The following is a 14529-nucleotide window of genomic DNA, read 5'->3' as shown; positions in this document are numbered from 1 at the left end:
TTAAAATAGCTTCTGACAAAGACTCCCTCCTTGACCAAACTTTAATTAGGCTTCTCTGAGCCCTCTTCTTGACTAAGACTCAACCTTGGCCTACCTTTAGCAAAGAATCCTGTTAAGACAGTTTGGCAAGAATATCCCTACCCTTGATGTCTCCTCTTAGTAATTTTCTATACACTGACCCCCTCACTCTTCTCAAAGACTATAAATCCCCAGCCGTCATTGTGGTATTTGGAGTTGAGTTCAGTATCTCTCCCTTGCTGCAGTAGTCTCTCCCCTGTTGCAATAATCTTCAATGGAGTCTTCCTTACCATTTTAACAAGTGTTATAATAATTTTTCTTTGACATTTCTTCCAAATTTATTGATTATACACTTAATAATTTCATCAGAACTAATTTTTTCTTTTCCTTGGTTCCTCCACGCTTCTGGTGCCCTAAATATCAATATATGCTTAGTCTGCCTACTGGGAAATTTAACACTATTCCCTCCTACAATTTAATTCAGACTGTCAACACTTACTGCCAAAGCAACATGTTTCCTATGACCATGCTGAGTTATTTGTATTTGCTGTTTCTTCTAACTGGAATCCCTTTGTCTGTCCTCCACATTTGACGGACTAACTTTAGCTTTACTTCAAATCTCTTCTTAGACATAATTCACTTTGGGAAGTCTTCTCTACCCCAATGGTGTGCTAGAATTAACTTATCCTGACTTTCAAGAGCCTATTATGCACAACTCCATGTTCAGTGACATCAATTTGGTGGCTTGAAACTGGCCATGATGGGAGCATTTCCACCATGAAAATCAGCAAACGCTAACAAATCAGGGCTTTTATTTTTCTCAGAGAACTGATTGTTAAACATTAACCAGCACACCACTGCCCTGCCTCCTCCCCACCCATCCCAAATTTGGGTTAGATGGCTCTGCTATGGGCTCTGATAATAACCCTAACACCCATCACTATGTACTGTAGGTTACTTGTCTGTGTCTCCCTCCATACTGAAATTCTCTTGAGAGTAGAGATACTATATTTCTAGAATCTTAGCTGGTACTTGGTTCACGTAAGTTACTAATTAGTGTTAGTAGTCTTTGACAGATTGTTTATCTGAATGAATGACTAGAATGCATGCTTGTTAAACACTTGCCAACCCTGGGAGAACCATTAGCAGAGATGATGGTTCTTGACTACCATCTTCAGTGATCACTTACTTGCCTGAAAAGCATGGCATCAGAGCAAGGGGACTGAGCTGGATACTTTCCATGGCCTGTGCCATCAAGCTGTGATTTGATGCAGATATTTCATCTACACCACAGGTATATGTTTGTCCTACAGAATGAACCATGCTAACCATGGTCCAGGGCTCCCTCTCTCTCTTTCCTCTCGAGCAGCAGAAAAGACTAGTGTTTGCCTGTCTGATTCACCCTCTTCTTGGCTGCTATTGTTCATCAGCCAGCATTTACGGTTAACATCAAGGGACTACAATAGCATGCAGATCCAGTAATATCTGGCGTAGCAGATTTCCAAATCCACTCATATAAGGAGATAGAAATGGTACCATAAGCAGAGCTCTGGTGTAGAGGAGAACCTCTCTAAAATAGCTACGGCCAGAAGCTTGAGAGTTGTAACTCAGCTAGACATCCTTGATCTGTGACTACAAATTCCTGGATAGCTAGAAGCACCCCTGGGGATTCCAAAAATAGTTATGGCGGAATACTCCATAGTCCTGCTACTCAAAGTATGATCTGAGATCAAACAGCATCAGCACCACCTGAGAGATTGTTACAAAAGCAGAATCTGGGACTTCCTTGGTGGCGCAGTGGTTAAGAATCCGCCTGCCAATGCAGGGGACACAGGTTCGATCCCTGGTCCGGGAAGATATCACGTGCCGCTAAGCCCGTGGGCCACAACTACTGAGTGCGCGTGCTGCAACTACTGAAGCCCGCGTGCCTAGAGCCCGTGCTCTGCACCAAGAGAAGCCACTGCAATGAGAAGCCCGTGCACCGCAAGGAGGAGTAGCTCCCGCTCGCCGCAACTAGAGAAAGCCCGTGCGCAGCAACAAGGACCCAACACAGCCAATAAATTAAATAAATAAATAAATAAATTTATAAAAGAAAGAAAAGTAGAATCTTAGGCTCCACTCTGGACCTATTGGATTAGAGTCTGCATTTTCAGCAGATTCCTCCAGGTGATCTGAATGCATATTTAAGTTTGAAAGGCACTGATCTATAGAACATCGAATTTTCTGTAACCAAGCAGTTAGAGCCATGGAGTTTAGGGTGTTAATGCTAATGACACTTCATAATAATAAATACTATTTATGTACCATGAAGGTATTTACATTCGTCTGTCATTGAATGAAAAAATAACTCTACTACTTAGTCAATTAAAATCAACATGACGCTGAAGCTTGAAAGCTCACCATCTGAAAAAGAAGCACCCTAATAAACACCACAGGCTTGGGAGTTAAACAAAGCCTGGATTTGAGTCCTGCTTATTTCATTCACTTGTAGAATGATCTTGAAAGAACTACTTAACTTTTCTAAATATCCATTTCTTCATCTGTAAAATGGAGATAGTAATAGTATTTTATTTTCAGAGTGGTGGTGAGAATTAAATGCAAAAATATATATAAAATGTCTGGCATATGGTAGTTACTCATTAAATGTAAGTTCCCTCCCTCCCTGCAACCTCCTTTCTGAAAAGAAATTAAATTTAGAATAAAACAAACAGCCCAATCATGCCATGGAGAGCCTTTGGAAATTTAACAGCCAAAAGGAAAATAAGTTCTATTTTGTACATGATGTGGTAAATTCAATACCATTTCTGTGTGGTGCAATGAATTGGTTTGATAGAACCTGGGTTGAAAGAAAGACCGTTACATTCTTTTCAAATCAATTGGTGGGATTTCCTTTTAGTTTTTGGATTTCCTAGGTTACTATCAGAGATGCATGTTGTATTCTTCCATGCTCTCTGGGAAGCATATTTTGGCCTGGTGTCTTTACCTATCAAAACAGAGACACAAGCCTAGACAGACAGGAGAGAGTAAATACTGAGTACTGGGTGGGCAGCCCAGGTCCCACACAGTCTTTCCCAATCCAGGGCCACCACCATTAAAGCTTCTTCTCTTTACATCTGTTTCGTCACCTGATTGTTCTCTGATATCCCTGTTCCCCCCTCCCATCATGCTCTATGAATACCAGAAGCAAGTTTTTCAGGGTTTTGTTGTTGCTTCTGCTGTAAGGAAACAACACGATGGTGACAGCAGCAGCTTCCCCTCCCCTTAAGTGTGGGATGGACTCACTTCCAACCGAAAGAATATGGCATAAGCAAGGGTGTGTGTCTAGGTCACAGGTCTCACAGCTTCCTGCTCGATCTCTCTCAGGTCATTCACTCTGGAGGAGGTCAGTAATTGTGTCATAAGGACTCTCAACCAACCCTATGAAGAGATCTACATGGTGAGGAACTGAGACATCTTGTGAGCCCCATGAGCCCATCTTGGAAGTGGCTACTTCAACTCCAGTCAAACCTTCAAATGGCTGCAGTCCTAGCTGACATCTTTTTTTTAATAGGTATATTCTTTTTTAAATATAAATTTATTTATTTTATTTATTTATTTTTGGCTGCGTTGGGTCTTCATTGCTGCGTGTGGGCTTTCTCTAGTTGCAGCGAGTGGGGGCTACTCTTCCTTGCGGTGCATGGGCTTCTCATTACGGTGGTTTCTCTTGTTGCGGAGCATGGGCTCTAGGTGCACGGGCTTCAGCAGTTGTGGCACGCGTGCTCAGTGGTTGTGGCTCGTGGGCTCTAGAGTGCAGGCTCAGTAGTTGTGGAGTATGGGCTTAGTTGCTCCGCGGCATGTGGGATCTTCCCAGACCAGGGCTCGAACCCGTGTCCCCTGCATTGGCAGGCGGATTCTTAACCACTGCACCACCAGGGAAGCCCCCCCTGGCTGACATCTTGACTGCAACCTCATGAGAGACCGGAGCCAACTTAGCCACTCCCGGATTCCTGACCCTCAGAAATATGTGAGATAATAAATGTTTGTTGTTTTAAGCTGCTACATTTGGGGGTAAGTAGTTATGCAGCCATAGATAGCTAATAAGAGACTTCAAATAATTTGCTCCCCTCAAAAGGCAGACTTATATATACTACTGGAAACAATGTATAAAGTTGCCATTCTCTGTCCCCTGGTTTTGTTTAACAATTCTCCCCATAAGAGACATCACATGTCTGCTCTTCTTCTTGTATCACTCAATCAGCTTTTGTGGAAGCCATAGTATTTGTTTAGCGGTAACACTGAATGAACAAGGTGAGTACACCTGAAACTATAAGAGACCAACCAAGGGGGATTTAAAATCTGCTCAAAAAGAACCAAGAGATAAGAAATCGGGGTGGCTGGAGAAGTAAAAAGTGGTTTCAAAGAAGAGGTAAAACATTTTCAGTATATTCTGCAGAGAATAAAATTGTTTTTCTAACCAAAAAAGTAAACTAATATCAATTGAGAAATACTGAATTGGGAACAAGTCGAAGAACCAACATTATGTATAGCAAATTTTCCTATCCAGCTCACATACACTTCTGTAAATTTGAAGATAATGCTGTAACAGTTTGGGAACTATTTGTCCTTGATCTAGTCAGAAGTGAGACCTTCTAGAACAGAAGGAAAGTGCGTCATCACAGTCCATAAACAATAAAGCCAACTGTCAACTGGAAATAAACATATATTGAGCACCTACTGTGTGCCAGGCAAGGGACTCTGCATGGGGAAAGGTGGCTTGCCTTAACCACCCCTACTTGGTAGCTGCAGCCCAAGTACAGACTCTTCTCCCCAGGGTTGGCACCCCTCCTTTTCGCCCTCCTTGATACTCTTCCTCCACAAAATAGATAAGAGTAGGGGCAAGGAATCTAGCAATAGAGCTAGAAGGGGAGGGGCAAATTCCTGTCACTGCCACTAATGAGACTTCATAATAAACATGTAACATGAGTATAAACTAAAGATTATATTCATTTTGCCATTTAATCTAAAAACTACTGCATTTTCTCCACTCCTCTCTAATTTCCAGCAATCTGCTTTTTTACCAAAATAAGGCTGGCCCTCCCCCCTCCTTGAGACTTGGTTTATTCTTCTCTGAAATGAGAGTAACTATGCTCCCTCATGGGGTTGATCTGAGGATGTAATGACATCATGTGTGTGTGAGAGCCAAACCCTGTGAAAATTGAACTCTAGCATGTTAAAGGGGTGTGGAGAATGCAGGAGTCTCTTGAGGGAACAAACAATGGTGTAGTTTGCCAAGAGCACAGATGGGTTGGAAGAGAGGACTAGAAATGTAGTTTGGATCCATGGAGTGGGGAGCATTGAACGCCAGCTCAGGACTCTACAAATAATGTCAGAAAATCCAGCCTGGATAATGTGTTGGTTGGGGCAGGGGTGAGAATACTTTGGCATAAGAATAATAATATTATTTCAAGTGATAATGGCATACAAATGTTATCTTTTATCTCTTTCCACGTATTTCAAGATCTTATTTATTGTGGTTAATATGCAACATGTCTTATTTTCTAGAATCTTAACTCCTAAATTTCATCTCAAATGAAGCTGTATACATATATAACATTTGTATTTTACTCACAACTTTCTGACAACAATGTTATTCCAAGACCTTGGGAGATGGAGGGAAGTGACAGCCAGGGTAAGCAGTATGTCCTTCTATTGATAGGCAGTGGGACGCCTCTGAGAGTGTCTGGGTAATGAGATCACAACCAGCTTCAGGAATCCTCTTGGGGTTTAATGAGCTTCCCAGGATCCCACGGAACTGACACCACCTGTGCTCAGTAAATATGACTTTCTTTCCTTCTGAGACTCTATCCCCACTCGTTACCCTAACCCTAAAGCTGTTCACTCCTGACACAGGCCCCTATGGGGGGTCATGCTTTATTTGTGGAAAATAAATGGTTCCATTTTGGGGTTAACAGTCACACCTCACATGAGACTTAGCACATGATCAGTGCTCAATAGATATTTTTTGAATGAATGAACAATGGATGGATAGGTAAAAGGAAATTTGGCCACACTGCTCTCCCGCTGCCTCTTACCTCCAGCCATACTGGCATTCTTTCAGTCCCTTTTACTCACCATGCTCTCTCTGAACACATAGCCTTAAGCCTTCTCCCCAACCCCCAGCTCCAACCTAATTAGTCTCTTCTTCTGTTACCTCTCAGCTCAATAATCCGTTCTCAGAGCAACATTCCTGACCACCTTGACTAGTCAAATCTCCCTATTTTATAGGCCCTCATAGCATAATGGACCCCTTCTTCCTGGTACTTGTCCTCACTGGCAAGTGCACTCTCGTATAGATATCTGCATGCTATTTGGCTCCCCTACTAGATTGTGAGCTCCATGAAGACAGAGACCTTGTAGATGATTTTTGCTCACATCTGTTTCCTCAGCATCTAGCACAGTGCCTGGCAAAAAGTAGGCCCTCAATATGTATTTCGTGAATGAATGAGTAGGCATTTTTAAGTGGTCTTTAAAAAAATTGCCCTCCCCCCAGCAGGCCAGACTCATATATACTACTAGAAGCACTGTCTGAGAATGCCTTCTGTCAAAGAGAAACAGAGCCAAACACCAGATAAAAGCAGTAAAGACAGATTTTTTGCAATACGGGAAGAGAGACTTCAGTACAGAACTGGGCTCAATTATGAATACAACAAGGACAAGTGGGGATTTATAGCCAAAGAACAGAGTGAGAGAGTCAGCAGATGGAAAAATTACTAAGAGGAGACATCAAGGGGAGGGAGATTCTTGATAAATTGACAACAGAATTTTTGCTAGAGGCAGGCCAAGGTGATCAGATATCAAGGGTGGGGGATGACTTCGCAGGAGTCTTGCTAAAACTTGGCTAGGCATGCCGAGGACACGATCACAGGACAGGGTCCCAGAACAAGGCCTAATTGTAAAGGGGGCTTAGAAGAGCCTGTCTAAAGTTTGGTCAAGGAGAGAGTCTTTGTCAATTCCTCAGGCTGTTGTATTTTTATCATTATGACCTACCTTTCCTTTTAGTCTTCCCACAAAATATATCATATCTCCACTATTCTTTACTTAGTACTCCATAGGCATTTAAAGTATTTCTTTGAGGTATAATTTATATTCATAAAGTTCACCCATTTTAAGTCTACAATTCAATGGTTTTTAGTAAATTTACAGAGTTGTACAAACCATCACCATAATCTAAGTTTAGGACATTTACCTCTAAAAGATCTTTCATTCCCATTTGCAGTCACTCCCCCATCCCCACCCCATAGGCACTTTTGAAGACCCTCATATTTGCTTAAGGATAAAAGATACAGCCTAACCATCAAACAAAAATCAAAACTACCACATGTGAATAATTCGAGAACCACCAAGTAAGAACTGTACAGTCTGATTATTTGCTTAAAAAGATTCAGGAGAGGACAAATCAGTGTGAACTGAGGAACGAGAGAAAGTTTCAAGGAAGATGTAGAATATTTTAAGGCTTTGCTACAAGGAAAAAAATGCAAAAAAAAAAGGATAATAATATGAGTTTATAAATACTCAAGCAAACAAAAGATCCAAGATGTTTTCAGAACTTTTTAAGTTCCAGTATGGTGTTGTGACAGTTGGCTAGTCAACAATGGGAGCTTCTATAACAGAAGAAAAAGGATTAATCACAAGCCATAAAAGTTGAATCAACACTCAACTGAAAATAAACATATATTGAGCACTCACTGTGTCCCAGGCAAGGGGCTCTGCATAGAGAAAAACCGATCACCACAGCTCACAAGAGGCCCCATCCCACCTGCTCTCTGGGCTTCCCTGGGGCGGGGGAGTGCTGGGCACGAGAAGCACAACTCCCTGGGGGGCCAGCCCAAGATGACCCACAGAGGGGGCACCCAGGGAGGTTATAGGGCCATTCCTTCCCTGGCCTGTAGCCTGGTTTGGCCTTGGGCCTCCTACTCCTAGTGCCCAGCTGGACTGAAGGGAGCCAGAGGGGCTTGGGAGGGCAAGCGAGGTTCCCAGGTAACAAAATAAAAATTCACATTTTAAGTTAAGACAAGAAAAATTTACACATAAAACCTTTTCTCTGCCCTTTGGCCTCCTTCCTCCCCTCTAGCGTGTATCTGCTTTATGCATTAACCAGACCTCCCCAATGGCAGAAATACCTGCTCAATCATAAAGATCAATTTTTCTACTTCTGGCGCCAGCCACGTAGCTCCTTAGAAGGTAACATTCCTTTATCAATCCTGTAAGGGGTCACAATGATCCACCACTCACCTTGTATGTGTAGACATCTTTGCTGAACTTTATGTACAACATATATGCCAGTATATCATTTCCCTTAAAGATAGCACAGAACAGACTGGTCATATGAGCTGGAGCGCTACTGGGCCACACCCAGTGGAAATTAACTTAAATACTTACTTATTACCTTATTAATGTTACTAGCTATATTACTTGTATTCTGCCTATTTTACAAAACTAATGTTTCTTGCGTTACCAAATGTATGACTGAGCCTCCGATAAAAAATAATGATGGGGCTTCCCTGGTGGCGCAGTGGTTGAGAATCTGCCTGCTAACGCAGGGGACGCGAGTTCGAGCCCTGGTCTGGGAAGATCCCACATGCCGCGGAGCAGCTGGGCCCATGAGCCACAATTACTGAGCCTGAGTGTCTGGAGCCTGTGCTCCGCAACAAGACAGGCCGCGATAGTGAGAGGCCCGCGCACAGCGATGAAGAGTGGCTCCCACTTGCCACAACTAGAGAAAGCCCTCGCACAGAAACGAAGACCCAACATAGCCATAAATTAAAAATAAATAAATAAATAAAAATAATGATGACTAGGCTACTTGAAACAATTGACCAAATATAGTCCTGTAAGATCAATGATTGTAATATGTAACTCTAGATATGTGAAGAAGCAACAAGAAGGAATCTTTTCCTGGACCATAGCTGTCTAGTAAGACAGGTGGTCCAGAGACTTTTGGCTACTGTTAACAGGGCCTAGTTCAATAGTAGCACATTGAGTGGCCTATCAATGAAATCTTGCTGACCTAGGAATGAGCATTCCTAGCACCGTTGGACAAAATGGTCATGAAATGCTTCCCAAACCTTGGTCAAAATTATTTTACATTTGGTAGTGTATATATGTACATGCCACTCTCTCACTTTGTCCCAGCTTACCCTTCCCCCTCCCCGTATCCTCAAGTCCATTCTCTAGTAGGTCTGCATCTTAATTCCCGTCTTGCCCCTAGGTTCTTCTGACCATTTTTTTTTTTTAGATTCCATATATATGTGTTAGCATACGGTATTTGTGTTTCTCTTTCTGACTTACTTCACTCTGTATGACAGTCTCTAGGCCCATCCACCTCACTACAAATTATTAAAAGGACATTCTAAGTTTGTTTCTGAAGCTTATCACAGTAATCTATCTTTGGATGAAGATCAGATGTCCCATGACCTGCAACTAGGAGATTATGCATACTGGAAAAGACATCATTTAAAGGGCTATCTCCAACCTAGATGGAAGAACCCTTATCAGGTTCTCTTAACTAGCTCATACACAGAAAAACTGAAGGGAATTGACTCTTGGATTCATATTTCTCACTTAGAAAGTGCTCCTGCATTGGACTGGTCTATAGAGAGGACTGCTGACCTCAAAATCACCTTAAAACAATGCTCAAACCGAGGAGAAACTACACCCATACCAGGATGAGAAGAAGATGACATCAGAAGCAGAAAGCTATCCCAAGGTACTGGACCTGAGCCGTATTATTATTTACAGTGCTTTCTTAATTTCTTGGACTTTTGCATAAATCAATGTTTTCCTATCATGGGCACAAATCCTATGCAGAGTTTAAAAATTAATCCAATTTTTGGGTTTATGGTCAATTACCTACATCCAGTACTTCTGGGTTACCTTGGTGGATTTCTCCTCTCCAAGGCTCTAATTGGATGGCCCTTAGGAAATTTATTCTAGAAGAAAGAAGTTATAGCTCTGTTTGGGCCACTATTGATAGTACTAGCTGGGACCCCCTCACTTGGCCAATCAGTCATACTTGCTCTGACCATGACCGTAAATATGACTTTTCTTTTAAAGTTACGCAAGCTCAGTCAGAGCAATGAGCTAAATTTCAGTCAAAGAATATAACCTTCCTCAGTTATGGGATAGATTAATATGACTAACATCAGGCTACAGTCATCTAAGTTTAAAGCCCCCTAATGTTGGGAACAATGGAATCATACTAAGGATAATCAGCCTAATAATCAGCCTAATAACTAAGGATAATCAGCCTAATAACATACTAAGGATAATCAGCCTAAAAACAGTAGGTAATTGAGCTGGGTGCCTTATGAATAATGACAATATATCATTACCTTAAAGATAGAGATTGGTATGGAACAGACCAGGTCAGATGCCCTGGGGATATACTGGGCCGAACCTAATGGAAGTTCTTAGCATAAGTATTTACTTATAACCCTATTAATGTTACTAGCTGGGAATTCCCTGGTGGTCCAGTGGTTAGGACTCCATGCTTTCACTGCCGAGGTTGCAGGTTCAATCCCTGGTCAGGGAACTAAGATCCCACAAGCTGCACGGCGTGGCCAAAAAAAAAAAAAAGTTATTAGCTATATTACTTGTATTCTGCCTATTTTACAAGATAATTGTTTTTTGCATTACCAAAGTATGACTGAGCCTCTGATAAAATGATGACGACTAGGCGACTTGAAACATCTGACCAAATATAGTTCTGTAAAATCAATGATTATAATAGTGTAACTCTAGATATGGGAAGAAGCAACAAGAGGGAATCATTTCCTGGACCATAACAGACTAGTAATACAGGTGGTCCAGAGACTTTTGGCTACTGTTTAAAGGGCCTAGTCTAGTAATAGCACATTGAATGGCCTATCAATGAAATCCTGGCCTGACCTGGGAATTAGCATTCCTAACACTGTGGGACAAAATGGTCATAAAACGCCTCCCAAACTTTGGTCACATTTATGACAAAAAGGGGGCACTGCCAACTGAAGAAGGTCACTCACCATCCACTTCTACAAGGATTGAGTCATTAGCCACTGAAGTCACCGACCTTTAACACACTCTAAAAGGAGGTCAGGGTAGAGATCAGGAATGAGGAACTCTGTGCTCTGGGAGAACTAGCAGAACAGAGCTTCACATAGTTGGATATTTTCAGGAGAAATGTTTTATGAACCTGAATTCTTTCATCTTGCCCTACTTGGAAAAGCGCTGTAACCATTAACCAAGATATCCATTCCTTGGGACTAGCTGCAACCTTCTACCAAGATGTGTGCTTGGTTGCAGGTACCCCCTCTGCCAAAATCGTACGTGCTGACCTCTCCCCTTACCTCTTGGGAGCAGTTCTTCAGAGCTCTCTGAGAAGCTGTTTCCAGAGCTATAGTCCTCAGTTAGTCCCCAAATAAACCTGAAACTCACAGCTCTCACTTTTCATTTCTCTAAAATCTGCCCCTTCACCTCTTTGGAACAGTGCTCAAAACTCTGAGAGGCGGGTCGCCCAGGTTATAATCCTCAGGTTGGCTTGAATAAAAATTTCCATTTCTTTCTTACTGACTATTGATTAATTTTTTTTCACCTACAGGGGACAGACTTTGCACGCCCTGGGTGGTTACCAAAGTAGGTATCTCCCCTCTCCGAGCTGGGCAGGGACTCCGGAAGCCCCTTCCTCCCGGAAGCCACGGGCATCAGTCACCACGCTAACCACGCCCCCTCAGCCGCGGCCTGTCCCAGGTTGGCCATTGCCAGGCTTCTTCCCCATCCTGCCTGGGAAAGGAAATATACTGGGGGCGGAGATTGGGGGGATCGAGGGTCGCTGGAAAGCGGGAGGGGAGAGGGAATAATGAATTCTTATCAAATTCTTTCTCCGTCCTCCTGAGGCGCCCCTACCTGACCCTCTCCCCGCCACTCGCGGGCTAGCAGTGGGGAAAGGGAACTTCGGTCTGGGGAGCGATAGAAGAGCTCGACCCAGCGCTGGTCTGCGCCACCCTCCTCCCTCATGTATCAGGGCACGGGTACCCTTCCACTATCCCCTGAGGATCTGAGACATTTCCTTCTCTTTCCCTGGCCAGACGTCATTTCCTCCACTCTCCAGCATCCTGCTTCTTTCCCAAAGGCAAGGTTGATTCCTACCCTTCCTGAGACTCAGTTTCCTCATCTCTGAAGTAATGACATACGTGCATGAGAAACGAGCCCTGTGCGAGGGAGGGAGGGAGGCAGAGAGGGAGGGAGAAAAAGGACTCCTGGAAAAAGTCCTTCCACAGACAGGCTCCAGGCACAACCTAACCCCCTCACCTCCCAAATGGGGTCTTGCACCACGCTAAGCTGGTGACCCCATAGACGTGCGTGTTTTGTATTCACAAGACTGAATTTTGGTCAGTGTGGGAGCAGGTTGTGAAATGGCCCTTGTGACAGTCCCAGCCTGTATCAGGCACAGCAAGTGGAATTTCATTCCATCAGCAGCTGTTTTGCAACAGTGCTCAAGGCCCAGCTTGGAGAAATCTTCATTTTTGCTGACAGATTAGGCATTTTCACTGAAGGAAAAGGACCTTGATTTGTAAGTGAACTTGCAATGCATTTTCATATCAATTCGCGGGGTGGAGGGTACGGGCTGTCAAGGTACAAAAGATGTGCCGTGTTTACAGATAGGATTGTCTCTGGCTTACTGACCTCCTTTATGGTTGGATGAATAAATGTAGAAATAAATGAATGGGTGAATAAGGAAATCCATACATAAACCAGTGGTTCTGAGCATCAGAATCACCCGTAGGGCTTGTTAAAACACAGATTTTGGGACCCACCCCCGGAGTTTCTGATTCGGTCTGGGATGGGGCCAGAGAACTTGCATTTCTAACAAGTTCCCAGGTCTGCTGATTGCTGGTCCAGGAGCGGCACTCGGAGAACCACTGGCATAAGCTATCAGTGGAGACTCCCTTAGGCCATGATTGTTGTCACTGCAAACTTTCGGCCTGATTCTGCCAAGTAGCCCAAGGGGGCAGTCTAAAATGAATCCTGACTTGGTTGCAGGGTATGGGTGGGTTGCCCACTTTACCTCCCAGCAAACTCTCCCGGGTAGTGTTAGTGTTAGATTTAAGAGAGTTAGAGGTGTTTTGTGCATGTGTGTGTGTGTATGTGTGTGTGTGTACACAAGCATCTGTGCTGCTGTCCCCACAGGTACTGCTATCCCTTTTCACACCTCTAGCGCTGCCCGCTGGCCTTCCCCAGGGTCTCTCTCTTTTAACTGCTTCCCTGAGCCTTTCTGAGTTTTGTTCTCCAGCACAGAGGAAGCAAACACCATTGATGGCCAGGCTCAGCCAATCCTTTCCCGGGGTTTGGTGACATCTAGTGGCTAACTGGAGAATCTTTGCTTACAGTAAGAGAATGTTCTGGAAAATTAACTGAGCAGCCTGGAAAGCAAAATCACCTACTTGTGAATTAGGAGGGCAAGGTAAATGACTGGCTCAGTATGACATGAGTTGAAATGGGTATCTTGCTCTATTGGCAGCTGTGACAGAAATTAGAAGTCATCAAAGAATCTCAAATCACCACCCACTGTATCCTCAGCATGAATGGTTTTCAATAAAAAGTGTCCTTGAATAAAATGGAGTCAGGTACTACCAATTTGGTATTTGCTTCCCTTCTCAGAGCGTTTCTCTGGGCCTCAAGCTCTGAACAGACCAAGGATTTCCAGGCTAGTCACGAGATCTACAAAAAGATCTATTGAAGTTCAGGTGCATCTGGTACTGACCTGAGGGCGTCCAGACCTGAAGGTCATTGAGAGGTGTTGTTAATGGCCACTATGATATGGGCGGAAGTGTAAGATAATCCCAGATGTCACGTTTTCAAAGTTCTCATGGGAGGTGCAAGGTATTATAAATAGTCAAATGCAATTTATACTTTCATAGAAAGCTTAAACTACTTGTTACAGGAAAGTAAGAGGCAATCGGGAATCATGAAGGTAGCGGCTTCTTAGAGTTGCCATTTCAGGGTTTATAGGCCTGTAGCCATTAGAGAACTATGATGGATCACAAAACATGGTCTTGAGACCTGCAGGATCATCAGATTCTCAAGCACCACCCCCAAACTACTGAATTTCAGAAACTCTAGGAGTGGCCCCCAGTAATCAATGTTTTAACAAGCCCCATAGATGATTCTGGTGCACACTGAAGTCTGAGAACCATTGGTTTAAAACAAGCTTTAAATGCCCCCTGAAAAACCTTGAATAGTGTTTAGAGACTATTAATGAATTCATGAAGGAAACTGAATTATTTCTATGATAACATAGGCCTACTTCTTTTAAACATATAAAGGTGTCTTATATCTTCTAATTTATGGTTAAATGAAAGGAAGAGGATTATTTATTTGCCTTTAGTTCTTTGGATTTTGGAGCGTGCTGTCTTGATAAAGTACAATGTCTCCAGAGTAGCTCAATAGTCCTGTGGATGTGGTGAGGATAAACGTAGAAAAAAACAGAAAAATGCT

This window comes from Eschrichtius robustus, chromosome X, assembly GCF_028021215.1.
Source record: "Eschrichtius robustus isolate mEscRob2 chromosome X, mEscRob2.pri, whole genome shotgun sequence".
Taxonomy (NCBI): Eukaryota; Metazoa; Chordata; class Mammalia; order Artiodactyla; family Eschrichtiidae; genus Eschrichtius; species Eschrichtius robustus.
The sequence above is the reverse complement of the archived record's forward strand: the minus strand, read 5'-3'. Positions refer to the sequence as shown.